We start from the raw sequence: 23,235 nt of genomic DNA, 5'->3' as shown, positions 1-23,235 counted from the left end.
TACTTCCATATGTGACGGGGCATCTGCTATGATGTTATCTGATCCCGGAATAAAGATAAGATGAAACTGAAATTGAGAAAAGAAATATGCCCAGGGAGCTTGGCGACTGTTTCTGCATTCAAAGGATTGTAGTAAGATCAGATTGCGGTGGTCTGTTCTTATTTCATATTCCTGTTCTGCTCCCAATAGATGATGGCACCACTCTTTACAGGCCATTTTGAGAGTCAAAAGTTCTTTCTCTAGCACCGTATAGGTTTTTGAGCAATAAGTCACAGGATGTTCTTCATCGTCTGATGTTTCTAGTGTAAGTGCTTCCCCAGTTGCTCCATCTGAGGCATCAGCTTCTACTATAAACCTTCTTTGGGGATTTGGAGGTATTGGAATCGGGGCTGAAGTAAATTCCTTCTTTTGTTGTCGAAAAGCCTTATCTGCCTCTTGGTTCGAATAAAATGGAGTGTTTTTCTTTAGAAGAGCTGTTATGGGGAAGACCATTGAGAAAACAAAGGGATACATTACCTATAAAAGTTTGCTAGTCCTAGGAACTTTTGTATTTCCTTCACATCTCTAGGACTTTCCCAGTGGAGAAACACAGACACTTTGTGTGGATCCATAGATATGCCTTCATGGGAGAGTATATACACTAAATAGGGTACGGTAGGAGATTTGAATATGCCCTTCTCCGATTTTACCTGGAAATGATTGTCTTGGAGATGTTGTAAAACTGTTCTTACATGGAACACGTGTTCTTTAGAGGTCTGAGAAAACACCAGAATGTCCAAGTACACGATCACACTATGAAAGAGAAGATCTGCAGAGATGGTCCATGTATCGTTGGAAGACAGCTGGTGCGCTGGCTAGTCCAAAAGGCATCACTGCATACTATAAATGACCAGAGGGGATCCTAAAGGCGGTCTTCCAATCATCCCTGCTTTTTATACAAATTAAATGATGTGCTCCTGTGTGGTCAAGCTTAGTGACTATCTTTGACGATTGTATTGCGTCTATAATGTCTGAGTAAGAGGCCTTCACGGTTACTGCTTTGAGTCCTCGGTAGTCTAGGCAAGGCCTTAATCCTGTTGTGTTTCTTTTTGTAATAAAAAAAAGAGCTGCACCTGCAGGCGGGATGGATTGCCTGATAAGACCATTAGCAAGATTTTGACACAAATAGTCTTTTAATGCTTCTTTTGCTAAAGGTGTTAAAGAAAACATTCTGTTGAACGGAACCGAAATGTTGGGAAGCAAGGTTATGGCACAATCGTCTGTACGATGGGGATGTAAAGACTGAACAAGATCTTTCTGAAAGACTTTTTTGAAATCTCTGAAGTGTGCTGGTATAGTGGTCGGTACGTCTGAGTTTCTTTCTCTGGTAAGATAATACCTATCGCAATAACGGATACCGGTTTCTTTTCTATGACACAATGGGCCTCATTACGAGTACGGCAGTAGGGGGTTAACGGCACCGGTAAGGATGCTGGTGCCGTTAACCCCTACAGACACATTCCGATGTCCCTTAGCGGGTCCCACTAAGGGACCAGGGAGCTAATAACAGGCCCGCTATTTGAGGGCCCGTTATTAGCTCCTTCCCCATTCTCATTGAGCCCTATGGGGGCTCGAATGGGAATGGGGAATGGTTTTCAGAATGGGGACTTACTGGGTTTTCCAAGGTTGGAATGACCCGGTAAGTCCCCATTCCGACTACCCGGACCCGGACACAGGTTTGGAGGCAGCCATGGCGCTCATAGCGCCATGGCTGCCTCCAAACTCGTAAAGACCCCCAGTGTGTCATACAGTGTTCGGAGCCAAGGAACTCAGTATATGCCGTCCAATCAATAGAAGGATTATCTAGTATAAGCCAAGGAACCCCAAGAATGATGGGGTAATGTGCAGCTTGTATGATATCAAAAACAATGGTTTCTGAATGTTGATGAATCCACATGAGAACTGGACAGGTATGATGGATTAACGGGACGATGGGCATCATTTTAGCAGATAAGGGTATGTTATTCTGCGTGGCCCAAGTAGCGTCCATGAACACACCTGCTGCAGCTGAATCCAACAGAGCAGGAACTTGAATGAAACGGTCTTCTGACAGTTGCAGGGATACCTTAAGGACTTAAGGAATATCATAACATATCAGATCAAGCCTAATGTACGATGGCGTGTTCTTTCCTCTGAACTCAATGGTCCTCTAGCTGCACCTATTTGCATGGGTTCTGTTGTATTCCATGTGGTCTCCGGGGTTGGCGTGAGAGGTTGAATAGATCGAGAGGTTCCTGTTCTGGTTTTTATTTTTTCTTCCCTGCATTTTTGTAGGCGGAAATCCATCTGTATGACCCGCTGTATAAGAGCTTCAAGAATTGGTGGTCTTGGAACTCTGGATACCTCATCTTTTAGTTCCTCAGAAAGACCACGCTGATCAAGGGTCATACAGGCCTCATTAGACCAGCTAGCTTGGCAGATGAAGTGTCTGAATTTGGTAGTGTGGGACAATAGATCCATGCTTCCTTGATGGAAGTCTAATAAGTCTTCTTGTGTGGTATAGACAAGATCAGGCCTGTCAAACATAGTTTTGAGGGCTTGAATGAAGGCATCCAGCCAGGTAAGTAGGGGAAAGTTGTTTACAACCAAATTGGTAGCCCAGGCCAAGGCACTTCCTGATAGGGGAGTCACCAAAAATCCTACTTTCTCCCTGTCTCTTTGAAAGGATGATTGTCAGAAGGTGAACTGAACCGTACAAGCGTCCAAAAATTCTTAAAGCCTCTTTGGGTCCCCATCGAACTTGTCCACTGTAGTTCCGGAAGTTGAGGCTGGTGGGACAGCATCCCCTAACTGGAGGGCTTGTTCTGGTACACAATTTTCATTTTTTAATGTCGGTACCTCTACAGAGAGGTTCTGCACTGCTGTCACTAAATCGTGGAGCTGTGCCATGTCAGGCTCAATAACCGGGCATTACAAGCTTTTAGTGTTAGGCTTACCCGAGTCTTTGGTAGAAGTTCTTCTGTGATGAAGAAAGGGTCTCTCCTCACCCGATGCCAGGGTTGTCTGATAAACCAGGCCGGCCCAGCAACAGGAAGGAAAAACAGCAAGGAAAAACTCAGGATGGAGTCAAAAATCCTTGTGTGTCTCGATGATCTGGAGCGGGTGGATGTCCAGTAACAATCAGCAACTTTATGGTCTCCGGGAGGGCACTGGAAGAGAACTCCCCAAGGAGTACGGGTGTAAGGAAATCAGGACCCGTCTCAGAGAGCACGAGTGTGAAGGCACACTGGATGGATGCAGTGCCAGGAGTAGCAATGCTTCATATGAGTAATTAGGCTGAGAACAGAGACAGAAAGGCAGGAGTGGAATTGGGAATGGAAGGAGGATGGAAAGGAGCAATACCGGCAATGGAACGTTGCAATGCAAAGCGTTGTATTCTTCAGAGGCTTTTCTTGTCCGTGAATGAGGAAACTCTGCCCTTTTGAGCGTAACGTTGTGTGCTATACGTGGCACCATTTTCTGGTTGGCAAAAAGGTCGGTTTGGATGGCGTGAGGTACAATGCACAATGTTGTGTTTGGTGTAGAGAATGCCACCTGTCATACAGGGACCAAGAGTGGCATCAAGCTCTAACAACCTCCTGATGTGGTGGATGATGAGGTAGCAGAAGGTGGCAGTGGCGATGGGGAGTGTTTATATGCTATGGCCATGAAAAAATGACAGGTGCAATTTGGAAAACAGAACAATAATGTATTAGAAAGGTACACGTTTTTCTCAAGGAACCAATGTGTGGGGGAAGCAGTGGACTGAATTGTGGCAGATCTAAGGCTATTATTGGCATCATTTGAATTCACAGGAATGAGGATGAATATATAAGGGACCAGTTAATGATGCATATGTCAAATCCTAAAATCCAAGAGCGCTTGTGGCAGGCAAAGAATCCTCTGTTAATTGCTGCTTTGGCAATAGCGAAGGGGGATGGAATTAACAAGCATGTGCCTCAAGGAGGTTAATCCTAAAGGGAACAAGGAGATGGTACATGCCATAGTGGAAAATGTGGCTGAAAATGTAAGTGGGGGTGAGCAAACAACGGTATGTGTGGTGAAAAAGAATTCCAAATATGTTATGGGTAACAATGGGGGAACTGGTTTCTCATCAGCTAGCTGGAAAAATAAACCTGCACATGACAATCGCAAGGGGGGTCAACGTACCAGGTGTGGTTTTGAAAAACATGCCATGAATCCTAAAGAACGCCCTGCAATGAGAATCAAATGTAGCATTTTCATTTTGCAAGGTTGTGCAAGAACAATAACACGACCCAGGAGGGGGGCAGATATGTTCAGTTCCTGGGGGATTGGGAAGAAGAGTGGGCTAACAAAACTGTTCACATAGTTAGTGAAATAGAGGAGGACGAGGAAGAAGAATATGTTCCCCTGGAAGTGGCGATCATTGTGGCGGGATGTTCTGTAAAAGCATTGGCTGACTCGGGGTCCCAATATACAATTATTTCTCAAGATAAGTACAAAGAAATTTGGTGTGAGAAGGGACATGTCTTACACAATACTGACATAAGACCAAGAGCATATGGTGGAGGGAAAATAGACATTGTGGGTTTTGTGTGGGGTGACATTGCTTACGGTGACAGAATCATAAGGGCAAAGATATATGTGGCTGTTATAGGGGGTTGCTTGTTGGGGTGGTGTCACCAAGGCAAGTTAGGACTCGAATTGCAATCAGATAAAGATTTACAAGTGAAATCGGTGGGGGTGAACAGAGATGAGAAATTTACTAAGGAGGTGGGGTCCAGATTCAAGAGAGTGTTTCTGCAGAGCATTGGGAAACTCAAGGGATACTGTCATAAGATTCAATTGTCTTCGTAAGCAAGACCGTGTGGGATTCTTCCCTTGAGAGTCAAAGAGATGGTGAGAAAAGAGTTACGGGGTCTATGTGATCAGGGTATTATTTAACCTATAGAGAGCAGTGAGTGGTTGTCTCCCATTGTGGTCACACAGCACCCAGATTGGCAGATTAGATTATGTGGTTCCGGAAGCAACTCAAGACCTTCCTTTTTGCTTCTGCTTTCTCTCTTTCTCTCCCCTGCTGATGCACCTGACTGCTCTGCGTACTGGTCACCCTCTGAATTCGGGCCCAGGCTCCTGCATGACCAGTTATCCCCGCACTGCCTCCGGGCTCCCCCTCACTTAAAGGTCTGTATCTGCAACCCTACAGTCCCTTCTATCTGCACTTATGAGCCACCCGCTGGCTGCACCTGTGAGTTAACTGCACTTCCTCTTCCCCTCCTCCCTGGCACTTCTCTCCTTCCCCCTTCCCTGTACTTGCACAATCTTAATGACCCCAGACCTAGTAAGATCGTTATTTTGTCCTCCCTTGTTTCCCCTCCTTGTCTTGTTACGCCTAGAAAGAATGGTTTACAGGTGCGTTATAAATGCCACATCATATCCTATCATATCATGTGTTGACCTAAGGGATCTTAATAGGTCAATTTGGGTAAATAGACACCCGTTGACCAAAATCAGTGAGATGCTCATGACCATGGAAGAGGCAGATCTCTCTTCGGCATATTACCAGGTGGACCTACACCCCCTCATCACGCGCCTTAACAGCATTCATCACCCCGATGTGTGCTTATCAGTTCAAAAGAATACCATTTGGATTGGCAGCAGCATCCGCCATTTTTCAAAAAATTATGGAGGATTTGTTGGGGGATGTACCTGGAGTGAAATGTTAACAGTACGACATTCAGATTGGTGCCAAACATGAGAGAAAACATGATGCCAAGGTGTATGAAGTCTTACGCAGATTGGATAGTGTGGGGTTGACTGGCAAAATAGCCAAGTGCCAGTTCAAAGTGTACCAGGTACCCTATTTGGGACATAGGCTTACAAGAGAGGGTATGGTACCACATCTGGAAATGGTGGATGCTATTGTGAAAGTGAAATCGACATCTAACAAAGATGAGTTAAAATCATTTTTAGGTCTAATAGAATTTTATTCCAAATTTGTGGAGAATCGTGCTGTAAAAAGGGAACCTTTTTGTGTTATGTTGAAGGAAAGGGAAGAGTTCTGTTGGGGCCAGGTAGGGACGTAAGAAAGAAATTGCGAATGCTCCTACCTTGTAGAGGTTAGCCCCCATAGCTGAAACAATTGTATCGATGGATGCATGTGTTTCCATTCTTGGAGCAGTGTTGAGCCAGATCAGGAATGGCAAAGAAGTACCTGTGGCTTTTGCATCCAGAACATTATCAGATACTGAATCTAGATATTCCACAATTGAACGGGAAAGCTGTGCATGTTATTGGGCCTCTTTGTATTATTCATGACCTACATTTGGGGCATACCTTACAGGGTCAGAAGCGATCACAAACCATTGCCTCATTTGTTCACTACGAAGGGTTCGGGGTGCCAGGTGGTTAACAGCCTTACAGAGTTACAATTTCACATATGTTCCTGGTAAATGCAACCCAGTAGCTGACTGTCTTTCCGGGGCTCCTTTAGAGGGTGTGGTGCCAGTGTGGTGCCAGCAGAAGATATATCTGATGAGTGGATAGAACAGATTAAGAGCACCGTCGGAAACGTTTTTTCAAAAAAGGCCTGGTTAGACGCACTGAGTGAGGGTCACAAGATGACGTTGGCACTGTGTCTAAGGAGTGAAGTTGGAAGTCAGTTGAATCCACAACATCTCCTTTCTATAAATTCAGAGGTGAATTGAGTAGTTTGGAATGGTGTCTCGCTCGTGAGGCACGGTGAGGAGATCCATCTCGCACACAGAGGGAGAATACAACACTCAGGTTCCTTCCCTGTATCCACTGCTGTTTAATATCTATATTCGGCCTTTGAAGTCCTGCTACCCCACATTTGGCCTTCAATTGCATTGATATTCCGATGGCATACAGACATATCTACATGCCAAAAACACCATAGATCCCTTACTAACTATTTCGGAATGTATGAATGAAGTGAAACGATGGCTGGAATACACTACAGTTCAATCCATCAAAGACAGAGATTATCATATTTTGTCATATGCATGTACTCAATGTTCGACCAAGGCTGCCGTCGCTGCCTCCCCTGTTTGGTCTCCCAACCTGCTTTGCGCTATAAGTTTAAGAAGCTTGGCTCTTATTTGCAATCCAACCTGGGCTGCGAAGCTCAGGCAGGGGAGATACTGAAGACCATCTTTTACAGGCTCTGCCTACAACGGTCTGTATTGTCTTATATTCCCACAACCTATCACCCAATTGTAGTTGGAGAATTGACCAATTCAAAGTAAGAATATGCTAACGTACTCCTGGCTGGCATTCCACATCGACAGTTGTCTTGCCTTTAGGCTTGACAGAATGCTAAAGTCAAACTGCTATTTCGGTTACTAAAACATGCATCAATCTCCCAACTGCATAGAGCTCTGCACTAGTTGCTGGTCCATCGGAGGATCAAATTCAAAATTCTGTGACTGGTGTTTAAATGCCTGCATGGTCTAGCACCATCTTGCATTTCTGAACTGATCCAAGAGTATCAGACTTCTCATACTCTTCACTCGACTCAACGATACAAGCTGACTCTCCACAGACCATCTTTGTGCACCATGGAGAGGTCTTAAGTGCCCGCCTCTGGAATTCACTGTTGATTAATTTGCGCTCACTTTATTCTCTCATTCCTTTCCCTAAAGCTCTTAAAACCCACCTCTTCAATTCATTTTCCTTTGTTTCTTTTTTTCTTTGCAGCTTTTGGATCTTCATACATGGTACTTAAACCTAAGCCCAGAGGCAATTTAGTCTGCCCAGTTTCCGCGCATTACAAATAAAAAATACGAATACAAATCTCTTTTGTGTTTCTGTAGCTGGTGCCTGGCCTGTATGTGTTATCGGTTGTGTCTACCAACTCTCTGGGCCTCATTACGACCCTGGCGCTCCTGTAATGAAGGGTGCCGGTACAGGACCGGCACCCTTCATTACGGGAGCGCCTATTACGAGGTTCCCTTTGCGGGACTCGGAACAGACGTCTGGTAAAACCAGACGTCCTTTCCGAGTTCCGCGAGGGGAAGAGGGAGGTAATAACGGGCCATTTGTAATGTGCCCGTTATTACCTCTCTCCCCATTCCCATTGAGCCCTATTATTCCTCATTGAAGGAACCCGGTAATGGAGCCCGGTTTGGAGGCAGCCATGGTGCTAACAGCACCATGGCTGCCTCCAAACTCATAATGAGGCCCTGTTTTGTTTAGCATTATGTGGCTACATATTAAGTGCTGCATCACCAGAATGTGTCCAACATGGTCACCAATGGAATCCAGATGGGGTAAGATGCCTTTTGAGACAGACCGGTGTCTCAGGTCTTTTACTCCTACTGATAACAGGGGATGTCACATCATCCCTCATTCCAAGGTTGGTGGTAGTCATGGCGCTATTAGCACCATGACTACCACCAATAAAGGGACCGTGTCCGGTCCCGTTCAATGGGGACTTACTGGTCCAGTCTGACCTTGGCGGGACCGGTAAGTCCCCATTGAAAAAGCCATTCCCCATTCCCATTTGAGCCCCCATAGGGCTCAATGGGAAGGGGGAAGGCGATAATAACGGTACTGCAAATTGTGGTACCGTTATTAGCTCTGAAGTCCCTTAACGGGCCCCGTCCATAACACCTGGTAAAACCAGGCGTTAAGGAAGGGACCTGCTAAGGGACCTTGGAATAGGGCGCAAAGGGATTACCGGCACCAATGTCCTTAACGGTGCCCGGTATCCCTTGGCGCCCACCTCGTAATGAGGCCCCATGTGTGCTGAGCTATTGGGATGCCGAACACCTTTGAGGAGACAGAGCGGGCTATGACAAACTGTGATAGAGTGAATCAAAAGTTCAAGTTACTATCTTAATTATTATAATTGTTTCTTTTCCTCACATACAAAATTGATATCGTAATGTTCACCAACAGTACAATATTTAACAAATTATAGCATCCACTAGAGAAAGAGAATTAAACAAAATATACCAGTGTGAAAGGAAAAAAGGCTGCATGAACAAAAGCCCTTGCACATGCCATACATATGATCATTATTTATTTTTGAATATATATTTGATACAAAAAAGCAATCAGAACTGACCTTTTACTCACTTACTAGATAACACACATTAACCTACAATCTTATGTATTAAATATTCCCTGGGAGTAATGGAAAACTAATTCAACCTTCAACTACAGGATGATTTTTGTGGGTGATTTTCTACCCAACCAGTTTCTATGGCTTGGCCCATATCTTATTTCTCAGGCCAGATCTTCCTCAGGGTTGTTAGCAACATTTACAGAGTGCTCACACTATCTTCAAAAAGCAGCAATGAACATCAGACTACAAAAAGTTAACACACATCAACCATGAGCCTCTTGGCAAATGGGACAAAGATTCCACAGCAAAGACTAATTAATAATGATAATAATTGTTTGGTGACCAGATGACTCCATGCCAGCGGAACACCATGATTCCTCTCCTGGACTTTCCTTTTGCAAGCCGTTCTCTTCAAGGACTTAGGGCCTCATTACACGGTAGGCGGTAACCATGGCGCTATTAGCGCCATGGTTGCCGCCAGTATTTTACTGTGTCCGCCTTGGTGGATGGCGGAATTACCGCCCTACTCCAAGGTGAGCGGGGGCGGTAATTCCCCATTCACCAAGGCCCTTACCCATTCCCATTTTTGCCCCCATAGGGCATAATGGGAATGGGGAAGGCGCTAATTACGGTACCGCAAATTGCGTTAAAGTGCCAAATCGCAAAGGGACCTCGTAATAAGGCGGTAAGGGTTAACAGTCACCGGTAGCATTACCGGTGACCGTTAACCCTAACCGCCTTCCGTGTAATGAGGCCCTTAGTGTGTTCAATTGAAGGGAAACTTGGACTGCAACTAATAGGAGGCCTTTGTTTGCTAAATAAAAGTCACTCAGAGGAACGTGTCCTGTTGATGCGAATTCATGTGGTCACTGCATCCAATTGCAAGAGGTCAGATTAATGCTGCTGGAAAAGTCTGTATCAGCCAGTCTGCAAACTGGGCAGAGTGGGTGACGACACAAACCCATGCCAACGCAAAGAGAAGGACATGGTGTCAAAGACTAGTTAATGTGATATAAGATATCGAACACTCAGAGCTTAAAATAGAAACCATGACACAAACATATGGATTCAAAAAATGCTTAGTAGGGTGCAAGCAGAGCAGGAACATTGATTTGCGAGTATCAGCGATTCCTGGAGTCCAGGTGGTTCTGTAGCAGCCTAAGTAAAAAACATTTGTGGGAGTGCAGTTATTAACTGGACCTCGCCACTCCTTCGATTTTATTTTGCCACGTGCTGTATCTGATAGAATTTTGTTCATCTTTTCAAATTGCATATATAGTTCAAAAGAAAATTGAATGAAGTCGTCACGTGAAAGCAGAAAGGGGAGATGGTGTTGCGTTTAATGAGCAGCTAGTTAATAAATGACCACTAATACACAGTCAGTATCAACTCAGTGAATGTGTACTATCTTTGCCTAGGTACAAAGAGCATAATTCATGTTTCCCTGAGTGGCTGGAACATAGTGCCAGTGAATGTTAGGGAGGGGGTCAGAGAACCCTAGAGAATGAGATCTGCACGGCAGCCAGCGGATGGGGACAGTAGGGTGGTCTCGTTTAGTAAATAGTACAGTTTCTTGTGAAAACTGTTGGAATGTACGCGTTGTAGTGCGTGACGAGACACAAAACCTTTCATTTGAGGTGGGAATTAATTTGGTTCTCTCCCCCTTTATTGGCCTTATTTGGTTCCTTATATTTGTATCTTTGTATCTACCAAGGTTGTCAAAGTACAAAGAAGTATTCAAAATACTGATACCGATTTACACTTATAAAGGCGTAAAGCAAGGATGTCCCTTGGCAGCCATTATCTTCAGTCTTTTTCTATCTGATATTGGCGATATGCTCAAAGAAGGTCACTCCTTTCCACCAAAAATACACGAGACTCATGTGAGTTGGCTTGTATACGCTGACGATCTAATTTTGCTAGATCTGACTCCAATTGGACTGCAGCGTAAACTAAATATTCTTGAAGCATATGTAGTAAAAAACGGCCTGCACATTAACAAACAGAAATGTGAGATAATGACATTACAAAATCTCGCACCGACCAACATGAACACACATCAGAAGTTTGTTTGGCATCTTGAAAAAGAAAGCCTGAGGACTACTACAAATACAAGATACTTGGGCATGAGATTCAATTCGAATTTAAACGATGGTCCTTGGGTCATTACAGCAAAAAGCAAATGTTGGCAGCTGGCTTGTCAAGCTGCAATTATAAATAAGCAATATGGGAAATTTTCCCTAAGACCTGTTATTGCTTTTTATAAACAAAAAAACAGTACCTTCACTAATCTATGGTGCCAAAAATGCCTTTGGGTGTTCAGGGGGCCTGTGGGCAACTCTTGAGAATATCTTTTGGCCAAGAGTACTTCAACTACCAAATGGAACTCCAACTGTAGGTATACGATACAAACTTGGCCTTATATCTATTGAAGCACGGGTAAAGTGGAACCTGTTAAGCCTCTATAGGAAAACTATATTACAAACTCCTGCTTCTCAATTTAAAGTTCTACCAAATCCCGGGGACAGTAATCCAAAGTCTATGCTGTCAATTTGGAACAAGTGTTGTCTTGAAGTCTTGAAAGAACATGACATCAATCAAGCCACACTACAAGAAAATCCAAATCTTGTGAAAAAGAAACAACTATGGGAATCTGATTGGATAAAGACTTGTGATTCAAGACAAAAATTAAGACTAATGAAAGATGTCCCGAGTGAAGCAAGAGCACTCGAGCAGCCGCATGAATACGTTTTGAGGTTTCCAATTCTGCAGGCAAGAACACTGTATATGTACTTTAGACTCAACATATTAAGAACTAAAGAGCGTCTAAGTACATGGTCCCAACATGTAAATTTAGAGCAAACCTGTCGGTTCTTTGAACTCCACATGGAAAATCTAAAACATCTAAAGTTATTCTGCAGTAGCTTTTGTGACCTACGAACACGGCTTCTAGGATCACTTACTTGTAACTATCAAACACGAAGTGCTGAAAACTGGTGGCAGCTAATAATGTTTATTGGGACTGACAAAAAACGTATATTTGCCTTAATAACTTTCTTTAAAAAATTGAAAAGTAGTCTGGAAGCTAAAGATATATCACTGAACAACACATACTTGGACAATGGAGGCGTCATTACATCGGTGTAAACTAATGAGACGGGAGTCTGCACATTAAAATCAGACATACAGTTGTACATTTTCGGACTCAAGGAAACAACCACCTAATGTATGTAACTTGCCTCGACAACGATATGTACCGAAATGCATGCTATGATAAGGACACGGACTGGAATACATGCAAAAAAAATAATTGTTTATTTTGATCAGTTTACTTTTGATCTGTTTTTAAAGGTTTAATTAAGCCAATAAAAAAATAAAAAAATAATACAAATGAAAAATATTGATATCTCTGATATCCTAAACGTTGATAAATTGTATGTGTTAGGTTAGAGTGTCTATTTATGATTTTGTTAATCACACACGTGATCAGTTGGGGACCATGTTCAAAATAACGTTTATTGGACTTTGTTTCCAATAATACGACACTCATATGCTATTCCTACATACAGTACATTGAAATACTGTTACACTTAAAGCAAGCACTTTAATGCATTTTGCACTTTATTGAATTTGTGTTGCACTTTAATGCAATTTTGCACAGAGGCTATTGGTCTGAATTAGTAATGTTTGTTTTGATTGTAATGTGTATTAATAGTAATACATTGTTTAATGATTTGATGTTGCCTTAGTAAGTGTTTCTGAACGATTTGTACAAGTAACACCATCAAATTACATATTGTTTTTTTTTAAAATAGTGTGCCATTGGATTTATTATCCAATATAAAGTAATTAGACAGACTGAGGTGTCCCCTTTTTGGGCCATATGAAGGCACGGTATCCTACTCTGTGCTTTTGGTATACTGTAAGGGGTGAAATACATGATTGGTATAATGGACACAGGTGAAGAACAGCAAAACATCATTCAAGGTGGCGGTGTATTTTGAGGACAGCAAACAAGTATATAAAGTGGAAGCATGAGCATGAGTGCCTGCCTCACCATTTACTATATAGAATACAATAATAATGAGAATATCAGGTTTTAAATATGGCTTCATGCTGGATTTTCCCTTCATCGACGCCCTGTAAGATTAGCTGTTGTCATAAACCCACTTACCTTGGCAAGATGAAGGACCCTCCATAGGAATCGCAACTCTCTTTTCATGGGTCATATGAAGAGGTCAGAGCTTTGATAAACAGAATGAAGGCATTTCCGGTGAATAGGGAGTCATCAGTGGCTAAGAAGGGTGGAAGGAATAAAGAAGAGGCCACACCTGGTATTGCTCTATGGTTCTGCTCTATGACCTGTACGGCACTCTGTTGCTCCTGAGCAAGTTTCTCGCGGGTGAACATATATAATGATGATAACAATAATAATGAACTAAGATCAGAGAACCAACTTAAATTATAGGTGTGGGGCTTAAATTATAGGTGTGGGGCTAATAACGTGTGTTGGTAGAGGGGGTCTGTAGAAGGAGTGTTTAGAGCATAGGTCTCCAGGGTACAATCAGCCATCGGCTTACAAAAACCTAACGGTTAGGGCGGATGAGATGCAGCGGGCAGAGTAAGGACTTGCCAGAGCTTTCTAATATTGTAGCAGGAGTTAGGGCATTGAAAGGTAGATCCAGGGTAGGCTGCAGAAGAAGACAGTAAGGTCTTCCACTCCTTAAGAAAAGTGATCAGTAAGGGACGTAGTTCATGAGGAAAAGAGTTGCATATTGTAGAGCAGTACCTGTGTCAAAGTTTGGCTTTGACTGTATCTACTAGATCGTTTGGGGCATGAAGGTGAATTGAGGGCAGTCATGCCATTGTGTGAAGGACTGCTTTGGGAGAGGTATGTTCTTTTCAGAATGCCCTACCCTCAGGTAATTTGTATAGTAAAGTATGTATATTGGCATGACCTTCAATGGTCTGTAGATAAGAGTTCTGGATGCAGCCTTTTATATTCCCCTGAGACCAAATGTGACGTTGAGCCCTTTTCACCGCAATCCTATATGAAGCGCAGAGAATTTCCATCATGATTAAGGGAGATCCCTGAATATGAAAATAAGGCAAACAACCACCCTTGGATGGGGAGATTGGAGGGATATGAACAAAGGATGAAAGAAGGAAGAAAGAACTCAGGAAAGGAATTATTGTCAGTAGGTGCTTTGACAGAAAATACTTGATGTCACCCACACAGTTTTGTGGGTTTGACATAATTATTTATTCAGAGGTTACTTTGAGACAGAGCTGGATATATTCGCCATTTTGGTGTATGTTGATTCCCAGGTTCTAGGTCAATCCTCCAGACGACTTTTGATTTGTAGTCGTGAAGGAAGACACAGGGAATGAAATTCGAGCTGAAAGGAAACTACAAAATTGGAGACATGTTCAAATGACAAAATATGCACTGACACTTTTGGTAAAGCTATCTTTTTGATCTGAACAGTTAATGAGAATAGAGCTTTGCAGTGCTTATCATAGTTATTCTTTTTGGTTTTGATGCATATGGCGGCACAAGTGCAACAACATATAGTCAAAGTAATTCTACACAGAAGCAAGTAGGCAAAGCGCATCCAGTGGTAAAATGTGACCTGTACGGAGTAGGAGATGAAGTGTGACTGTATAGGGAGTGTGCGTGTGTGTAGCGAGGTGTAAATCCAACCCCAGGAAGTGAGGGACAGTATAAGACTTTACCAGGAGGGTGTGTTAGGGAGAATCTGAGTGGGGCGTCTGTGGTCCAGGGATTTGAATACGTTTAAGCAGTAGCTTCATTTTGGGGTGAAGGTTTGGCAAGTCTTGCTGGATGATCCCTACACCATTATGTGATTCTCCCATGTGGCCCCCTTTGGGAAAGTGGAAAGTAGCAGATAAATAAACTCTAAACATGTGTCCACCTACTGCCGGATAGGGGAAGTCCGTTTTTTGAATGTGTTCCCATCAACTGAATGTGCTTCCGTAGCTCCCACAAAAAACAACAAAAAAAACTGAGTGGCGGCCCATAGTAGATAGGGTATCAATTATGAGCTATGACTTAGACGAGTATGTGCTATACGCTTTACCCTACACCAGAGGTACACTGCTACAAACATCCAGGAGACGAAACCGTGTGTGGGTGTATATTTTATATGTATATGCCTCATTATCTGAAATCAAGAGCAAGCCAAGAGCGCCTATAAGGGGACTTGCACTCCCACAAGTCACAGTAACAACTATGCCATGTACTATCATTTATGTGAAGCATTTGAGAACTTTTTATTTATTTATTTGTAAATTGTAATCTGGAAAATCAACCATTGTGTGTGCAGTTTTAGACCAATCAAAACTGAGTGAAATCTCTTAGATTATAGTGACATATTGTGTATCCTGAATACTCAAATATGTCTATGCTCTGCTGCCGAAATGAATAATAATGTAGCACATAAGCAATAGCCTCCATATGAAATTACATTTCTGTGGGGTAGTTGCTGGCAGTTGCATATTCAGGCCCCAGTCAGAGCGACAGACTTCTGACCAATCTTAAGGGTGCATTTGTAGAGGAAAGGGCTGTTTGTAGCTAGAACGACTTTCACTTGGAGGAAGGAATTCCTGGGAACATACAGTGCACGTTTTGAAACGCGCCTTGCAATATCACACACTTGAAACGTTCCAAGGCACCACTCGTTGTGGGAGGCACTCACACCAAACCTGTATTCAGTTACGTCAACCTACAATATTCCAAAGGAGAACAGGTTTGGAAAGTCTGCCTTTGTTTAACCTGGCTGCCATTAAGAAAGCAGGAAGTGATATGGTCGGTACTCCTTCCAATATACACATACACTTGACTCAGCCTTCCAAGAACAAACACACCACTGGCAAGCAGCCTTTTGTGACGTTATAGGCACATGATAAGAGCTGCCTTTTGCAAACACTGAGAGCGCTGGAGAGACCATTACACTCTCACAGATAACAAAAGTCTCAGAATAAATCGTTTTTAAAACCAAGCGTGTGATCATGGATTCGAAACGAATGTAAAACAAACCTACGCCTGACCTCAAAATCACAGAGCCTCAGGGAATGTGCCATTTAAAGAGAGGTGTTTACCTTCCTGGCAGGGGAAGCCAGCGGTAGCGGGTGAATTTCTTAATCAGCGGGTCTATTTCCACGAATATGCGTGAGCCAGCGTGCCTAGCAGTGGAGCCCAAACCAAACACGGAGTTTCGGGTTTGAGTGTTCATTAGCTTAGGACATAAGCACACTTTCTGGGAAAAAATAGCTAAAAAGCCACACAGTTTGCAATTGGTGTTGTAGGGTAACATATCAACAAATCAAAAAGATGCATGTCACGAATAGAGCACATGAGCATTTTCCAATGCATTTTCATGATGTCTTTTGACATAATATATGCCAGTATGCATTTGTCTTCACGCAGGCTGTGCCCATACAGGTCCCTGCTGGCTTCACAAATATATGCCAGTATTACCATATAAGAACATACTCTTGTTGCTTTTGACAGTTAAAAATGCCATGCCAAAGTAAGAAAAATGCCAAGACTGAGTGCACTAATGTAGGCCAGTATGGCCACATAATAAAACTGCAACTGGCTTTATCCTTGATGCCCAGTAAACAATGCCATGCCACAGTAAGAAAATAAGTCCAGACTGGGTGTATGAATCTAAGAAAGTGTGGGCATCTAAGTACAGTCATCATGTTGGCTTTACCCTCAATGGCTGTACAAAATGTCATACCACTGTAAAAATATGCCTAGACTGGCTGCGACAATGTAGGCTAGTATGGCCACATAAGAATAGTCCTCATGCTGGCGTTACCCTTGATGCCAGTGAAATATGTCATGCCACAATAAGAAAACATGCCCAGACTGGCTGCACAAATGTAAGCCAGTAAGGCCATCTAAGATCACTCATTATTTTAGCTTTGCCCCTGATGTGGTTCACTCCCTCCCTCAAATCCCTCAAAACCCTCAATCACCGCCTGGAACGCACATGGTGGGCCAATCAACGCCCTAGAATGTTTATTAACTTTTATCGTGCGTCCCCGCACTGCGTTATTTTTACCTTGATTTTACTTTACTGAGTAATTTTAATATTGTGCAGTACTGGGTTACTTTTGAATTGTGTGAACTTTTAGATTTTAAACTTGCACAGTTTTAGATTTGTTCAGACACCTTCTTTAAAGAACTTATGTTCGCATTGTAGCCTGCTAACTTTGCAATTCGCACTGCCGTATACCTCATATATGAGCAGCACCTCTGATTGAACGCTCAGTGAGGCTTGATTTATTTAGTCCGCGCACATTCAGCTTTGGCAACCAGCCACGACAGTGCCGGTGCGACTGCAACTAGCCGGTCTGTGCTGGTCTGCATCATTTGCTGCTGTTCCGCTGATCAGCTGCCCCGCTCTTCATCTGTCTACCTTGACCCCCACACGCATGTAAGTACCATTGCGAATCTTGGTCGCTTCGCTCCTCGGAACTGTTTTACCGCATATTGCATTACGGTGCTACCAGTGTCACGCTAGGAAGACACACTCCCTGGTGTTTCACTCCCTCGATCCCTGACAAGACCTCACCTCTATACAGCAGTCATGGGCTTCCCAACCAAAATATGTATTTATTTATTTATTCGACTTTTGTATGGCGCCTATACAAAGGTGTTTCCAGGTGCGGCAAGACAAAATGTGCCAGTGAGGAACATTTGAAATCATGGAAATACAACAAGAAAACAACGGTTATATTAGCCTTGACAATCCTACGGTACAAGTGCATGAAACGGTGATAAGTGAAAGGGGGTGGGGGTTAGAGGGAGAAGTGAAGGAGTGGGGAACCTCCACGGGGGGGGGTCAGGCAAGCACTGGTCAGGCCAAGATGGCAAGTGCCAGGAGAATGAGGTGGAGGGGAGGATCAGTGCAGTGGACAGGGAGAGCTAAATTGGGATAGTTCGGGAAGGTGTTGGCAAATGATGCAGGGTGGGGCGGACTGGTGGGGGGTGGTCTGGCCTCTGTATGACTCTGAAGGGATCAGGCCCCAGTCGCAGTGGCAGATGGAGAGTGTAGCACGGGGGAGAGGGAAGGAAGAGGAGAAAAGGAAGGTCATGATAAGTTTGTTTGTTTGTCCGTTTGCTTATTATTTATACAGCGTGCCACACTCTGGGGTATCTGGGTGCTTTACAAGACATCTTTGGATAAATAAGTACATACAGGTATGAAGTAATACAAAATAGATCGTAATGGGGGGAGGGTAGTAGGTACGTGGAAGCATAACAGTTGGGTACATTAGTAAATACACACAGGTAGCCTTGCAGGACTACATTTGTCAGTGTGGAGGCGAAATGCATCAGAATGGTTGTCAGCAGGAGTGATCATAAGTGCGGGTTAGTGGGACAAGTGATAGCTGATTGATTGAACTCAGGCCATGGAGGCAGTGGTGTCGTTGGTGAGGAGCCATTTTTTGGTACTGTACCTAAAGCTATGGAAGTTTGGGTCAGTACGTATGTTGAGTGGGAAGGCATAGCAGGCTAGGGCTGCTTGTACCGGGAAGCTAGTACCTCCAGCTCTTTTTAAGTTGAAGCACGCGAGATGATGCAGAAGGAATTACTTGATCTTGTAGGTCTGGATGATGTTTTTGGAATGATTTTATCTATCAAGTATTTAGGGGCAGCATTATTGAGACATTTGTGGGAGATGGAGACAAGTTTGAAGTAGATTCTATCCTGAATAGAGAGCCATTTGTGGCTCCTTCGTGTTTCAGAAATGTGGTCCTTTCTTGGAATGCCCAAGGCGATTTTTAATGCATTATTTTGCAAGGTTTGAAGTTTGTTTAGCAGGTGTTTGTTTGCTCCTGCATAGAGTGCATTGCAGTAATCGAGTTTGGACAAGATAAGTGCTCGTGCTAGGATCATGCAGCTGTTTGTGGATAAATAGGCTTTACATGCATGGATACAGGTCGCCATTGCAGTGGCGTTGGCTTGTTTCCTAAGGTTCAGAGCGGAGTCGAGATGGAAGCCTAAGGTTTTTGTTTCTTTGGCCGTTATAATTCAAATTACTGTCTATGTTGAACGAGGTGTATTTGGGGTTGAGTTTTTTAGATAGATGGGACGCCTAGTATAAGAATTTCAGTCTTCTCGTCATTCAGGCACAGGCTATGGGTGGCCATCCAGGCCTGAATGGCGAGGTAAATTTTGTTTAGTAAGTCGTTGTCAGAGTCCTAGTTGCCAGATAGTGGGATCAGTATGATATGATATGATAGTTTATTTATATAGCGCCTATACACTATGTGTTTCAAAGCGCTTCAAGGCAAGGAAGGGAACAAGGGAAAATACAACAACATTATTACAGGCCATGAACAGTAAGGATTTGAAATTAACTATCGTACTCGGCCTGACGACATTTCAGATAGTGCTAAGACATAGATAAGGGAGGGGGAGAGTGGGAAGGAAATGGAAACAGACATGCGACTACTGTACTAGGCCTGACGACATTTCTGGTAGAGCCAAAGGAAAACAAAAGGTGAGGGAGAGGGGTGCAGACAGGGAGGGGAGGAAAAAAACAAGTGACTATCGTACTAGGCCTGACAACGTTTCAGATAGTGCTGAAGGGAGGGGGGGGGGGCAAAAGTAAGGGCATAGGGGAGCGACAGACGAGGTTGCTATCATAGTAGGTCCAGGGACTATTCTGATAGAGTAAGTGTATAGAAGAAAGTAAGCGGAGGAGGGGAGGAGATAGGAAAAGGGAGACAGGAGGGGAGGAGAGAACAGGGAGTAAGCAGTCAAAAAGAGTGGAGAAGCAAGAGAGGAAAGTGAATGCAATTGCAGAAGTCAGTAGTAACACATAATGTTGCAAGCCAGGATACAAGATGAAGATGGAACAGCATGATTCAAGGCCACCATGAGTACAAGATGCAAAGGAAGTCCAGCATGAGAGTTGAGAAGGGTGACGCACCGTGAATCAATGAAGTCCATAAAAGTAAAATCCATCATTGGCCACAAGACGGTGATGGTGAAACCAGAATGTATCAGGACAGACTCCTGTGTGCAGGAAGGGGGGGGTGCACAAGGGAACAACACGGGGGGACCAGAGAGGGTGGGGATGGCCTGTTGGGACAGAGTGTGTTGGTGCATGTTTACCTGCTGTCTTAGCAGGGGGTCGGACCCTGGATCCCCCTGGTCCAAACAGGTCCAAACAGCAATAGCCCTTCACTTTGGACGCCTGGGCGAGAGACGCCCTTCATCTAAGAGTTAAGAGCAGGAAAGAAGAGGCTGGGCTAGGAAGGTGGGCGGGGTTTAGGGCAGGTGACCTAGATCCACTTACACCTGCTCCCCAGCTGTAAAGGAAAAGAGGCTGGAGGGCTCCTTAAGTAGGGAAAAGAGCGGCAAGCAGGAAGGCACCAGGTGGGTGGGGCTTGCTAAGTGGTGAAAAGGAGTGGCAAGCAGGAAGGCACCAGGTGGGCGGGGCTTGCTAAGTGGTGAAAAGGAGCAGCAAGCAGGAAGGCACCAGGTGGGTGGAGCTTGCTAAGTGGTGAAAAGGAGTGGCAAGCAGGAAGGCACCAGGTGGGTGGGGCTTGCTAAGTGGTGAAAAGGAGTGGCAAGCAGGAAGTCACCAGGTGGATGGGGTTCGCTAAGTGGTGAAAAGGAGCGGCAACCAGGAAGGCACCAGGTGGATGGGGCTTAGGCCAGGTGACCTAGATCCACATACACCTGCTGCCCAGCTGCAAAGGAAAAGAGGCTGGAGGGATCCTTAAGTAGGGAAAAGAGCGGCAAGCAGGAAGGCACCAGGTGGGCAGGGCTTGCTAAGTGGTCAAAAGGAGCGGCAAGCAGGAAGGCACCAGGTGGGCAGGGCTTAGGCCAGGTGACCTTGATCCACTTACACCTGCTCCCCAGCTGCAAAGGAAAAGATGCTGGAGGGCTCCTTAAGTAGGGAAAGGAGCGGCAAAAAGGAAGGCACCAGTTGGGCGGGGCTAGTGGCAAGCAGGAAGGCGCCAGGTGGGCAGGCTTAGGCCAGGTGACCTAGTATCTGTGTGTCATCTGCGTAGTTCATATAGATGACACCCATACGGTCCAGGATGTCGAATAGGGGTTTGGTAAAAACATAATATAATGTGGGGGAGACGCAGGAGCCTTCTAGCACTCCGCAAGTGATGGGAATAGGGTCGGCAGCATCAGATGGAGAGAAGACTCTCATTGCTCTGTTATTTAAGAAGGATTTAATCCAGGTTGCAGCCTCAGGTGAGAAGTTTGCTGCTGATGAAAGATGCTCGCAAAGTATATTGTGGTCCACCAGGTCGAAGGCGGTTTCCAGAACTTAAGAAGATTTGGCTGAAGTCTGAGCGAGGAGGGAGGCTGTTTCACAGGGAGGCTTCATCTATCTCCCACTCTCTGCTTAGTGAAACGTTTGACCTGCAGAGAGTTGGAGTGAGGAGACCGAAGGACCTTGACCCGGAGGTATTTCGGGAGAGAAAGATGGATGTAGAAAGGTCCCAGGACCTAGACAGCCTTGCAGATGATGCAAACGGTCTTGAATTTGATCTTTGCAGTCACCAGGAGCCAGTGGAGAGATTTTAGGGCTGGAGAGATGCGGTCCCTGGGCTTGAGGCTGAGAAGTCTTGCAGTCCAATATCTTTGCTCCTGGCAGCTCATAAGGCTGCATCGGAGGCAATTGTTATACAATATCTACATGAACGCAGAGAGGGTAACTACACATCCACTAACCCAGAGCCCTCAACCAGTACCATTGTCATAATTACCATGTCATCTGGTTCAGCTAATTACTGTTCGACACTCCACACCCAAGATGTTACGGTTGCAACCTCACGTAACCTTATGCTCGGAAGTCCTTCACCTCTTACTCCGACTGGGGAAAACATGACTTTCTTTCCTAGTCCCATTTCACCTATCCAAGATACGGTTGACCAGAGTACTGATCCTGTACCTCCAGTGAAGTCAGACACGCAGTTAAACTCCAGTCCTCACAAAGTTATTCCCCAAATGAAAACCCATTTTAGAGCTAACACTATGAATCATCAAATCCTCCAGGCATCCCTCCTCAACACAAGATCATTGAATGCCCGGAACAAAACTTAGATGTATTATGCCTTACAGAAACATGGCTGCAAGATTTTAATGGTCCCACACTCGATCTTGCGGTGCCGGATAACTATGTGTTTTTTTCTCAAAATCAGGAGACTGGTAAAGGAGGAGGAAGGGCAATCATCGCTAAAGAAGAGTTACATCTCTACAAAACTCCTCTCACCTGCCCATGGTGTGAGATTATCCATCTTAAATGTACCCCCACCCACTCCTCCTGCATTAACATCATACTCGTGTACCAACCACCAGAAAATATTCACAATTTTAATGAGGAGCTTACCGAAATGTTATTACCACTTAATAAACCAGGCAGGTTAATACATCGGTGGTGTGGAGACACCCTAGACCCTGAAGCAATCAACCTAGAAATGAACTTAAACAACTGGGATTTTAATGTATTAAATCAGGAACCCACCCACAGCAGGGGAAACATTCTGGATTGGGCGATTGGACAGAATTTGGACATTAGAATTACGGGATACAAACCATGTATTTGGTCCGACCATTCTTTTGTCGTATTCTATATTCACCACTGCAGTCTCCAAAAAAGCAACCTAAACCACTCAGGAACGTTCAGAGTAGACCACAGATAGTGACTACCCAAATTCCTTGGCTACCACCTTCCAGCTCCGTATGACTCACATGCCTGACCTGCTTGGACCTGTTAAAACAACTACATTAAAAGATGGAATCTCACGTAACTGTTGGTTTACACCTGCATTTAAGGAACATAAAAAGAAAAAAAGATAAGCAGAACGTGCTTGGTCTAAATCCAAATCAGACCACCAGAAAGCAATTTGCAAGGCCTTGACAAAAACCTATAAAATGGCAGTCATCAATGACAAATACATTTATTTTAGACCAACAACTAGCTAATGCTAACAATTACACCAAACAACTTTTCAACATTTTGAAAGCACTGGAAAAGCCTAGAATCCAGCCTCAGGCCTTCCTGCCAACTAAAGAAGATTGCTCCAAAATACAGCTTGCTTTCTCTGATACAATCTTAGCTGCACTAGAGAAAATT

The sequence above is a fragment of the Ambystoma mexicanum genome, chromosome 6q, assembly GCF_040938575.1.
Source record: "Ambystoma mexicanum isolate Mex_15411 chromosome 6q, UKY_AmexF1_1, whole genome shotgun sequence".
NCBI lineage: Eukaryota > Metazoa > Chordata > Amphibia > Caudata > Ambystomatidae > Ambystoma > Ambystoma mexicanum.
The sequence above is the reverse complement of the archived record's forward strand: the minus strand, read 5'-3'. Positions refer to the sequence as shown.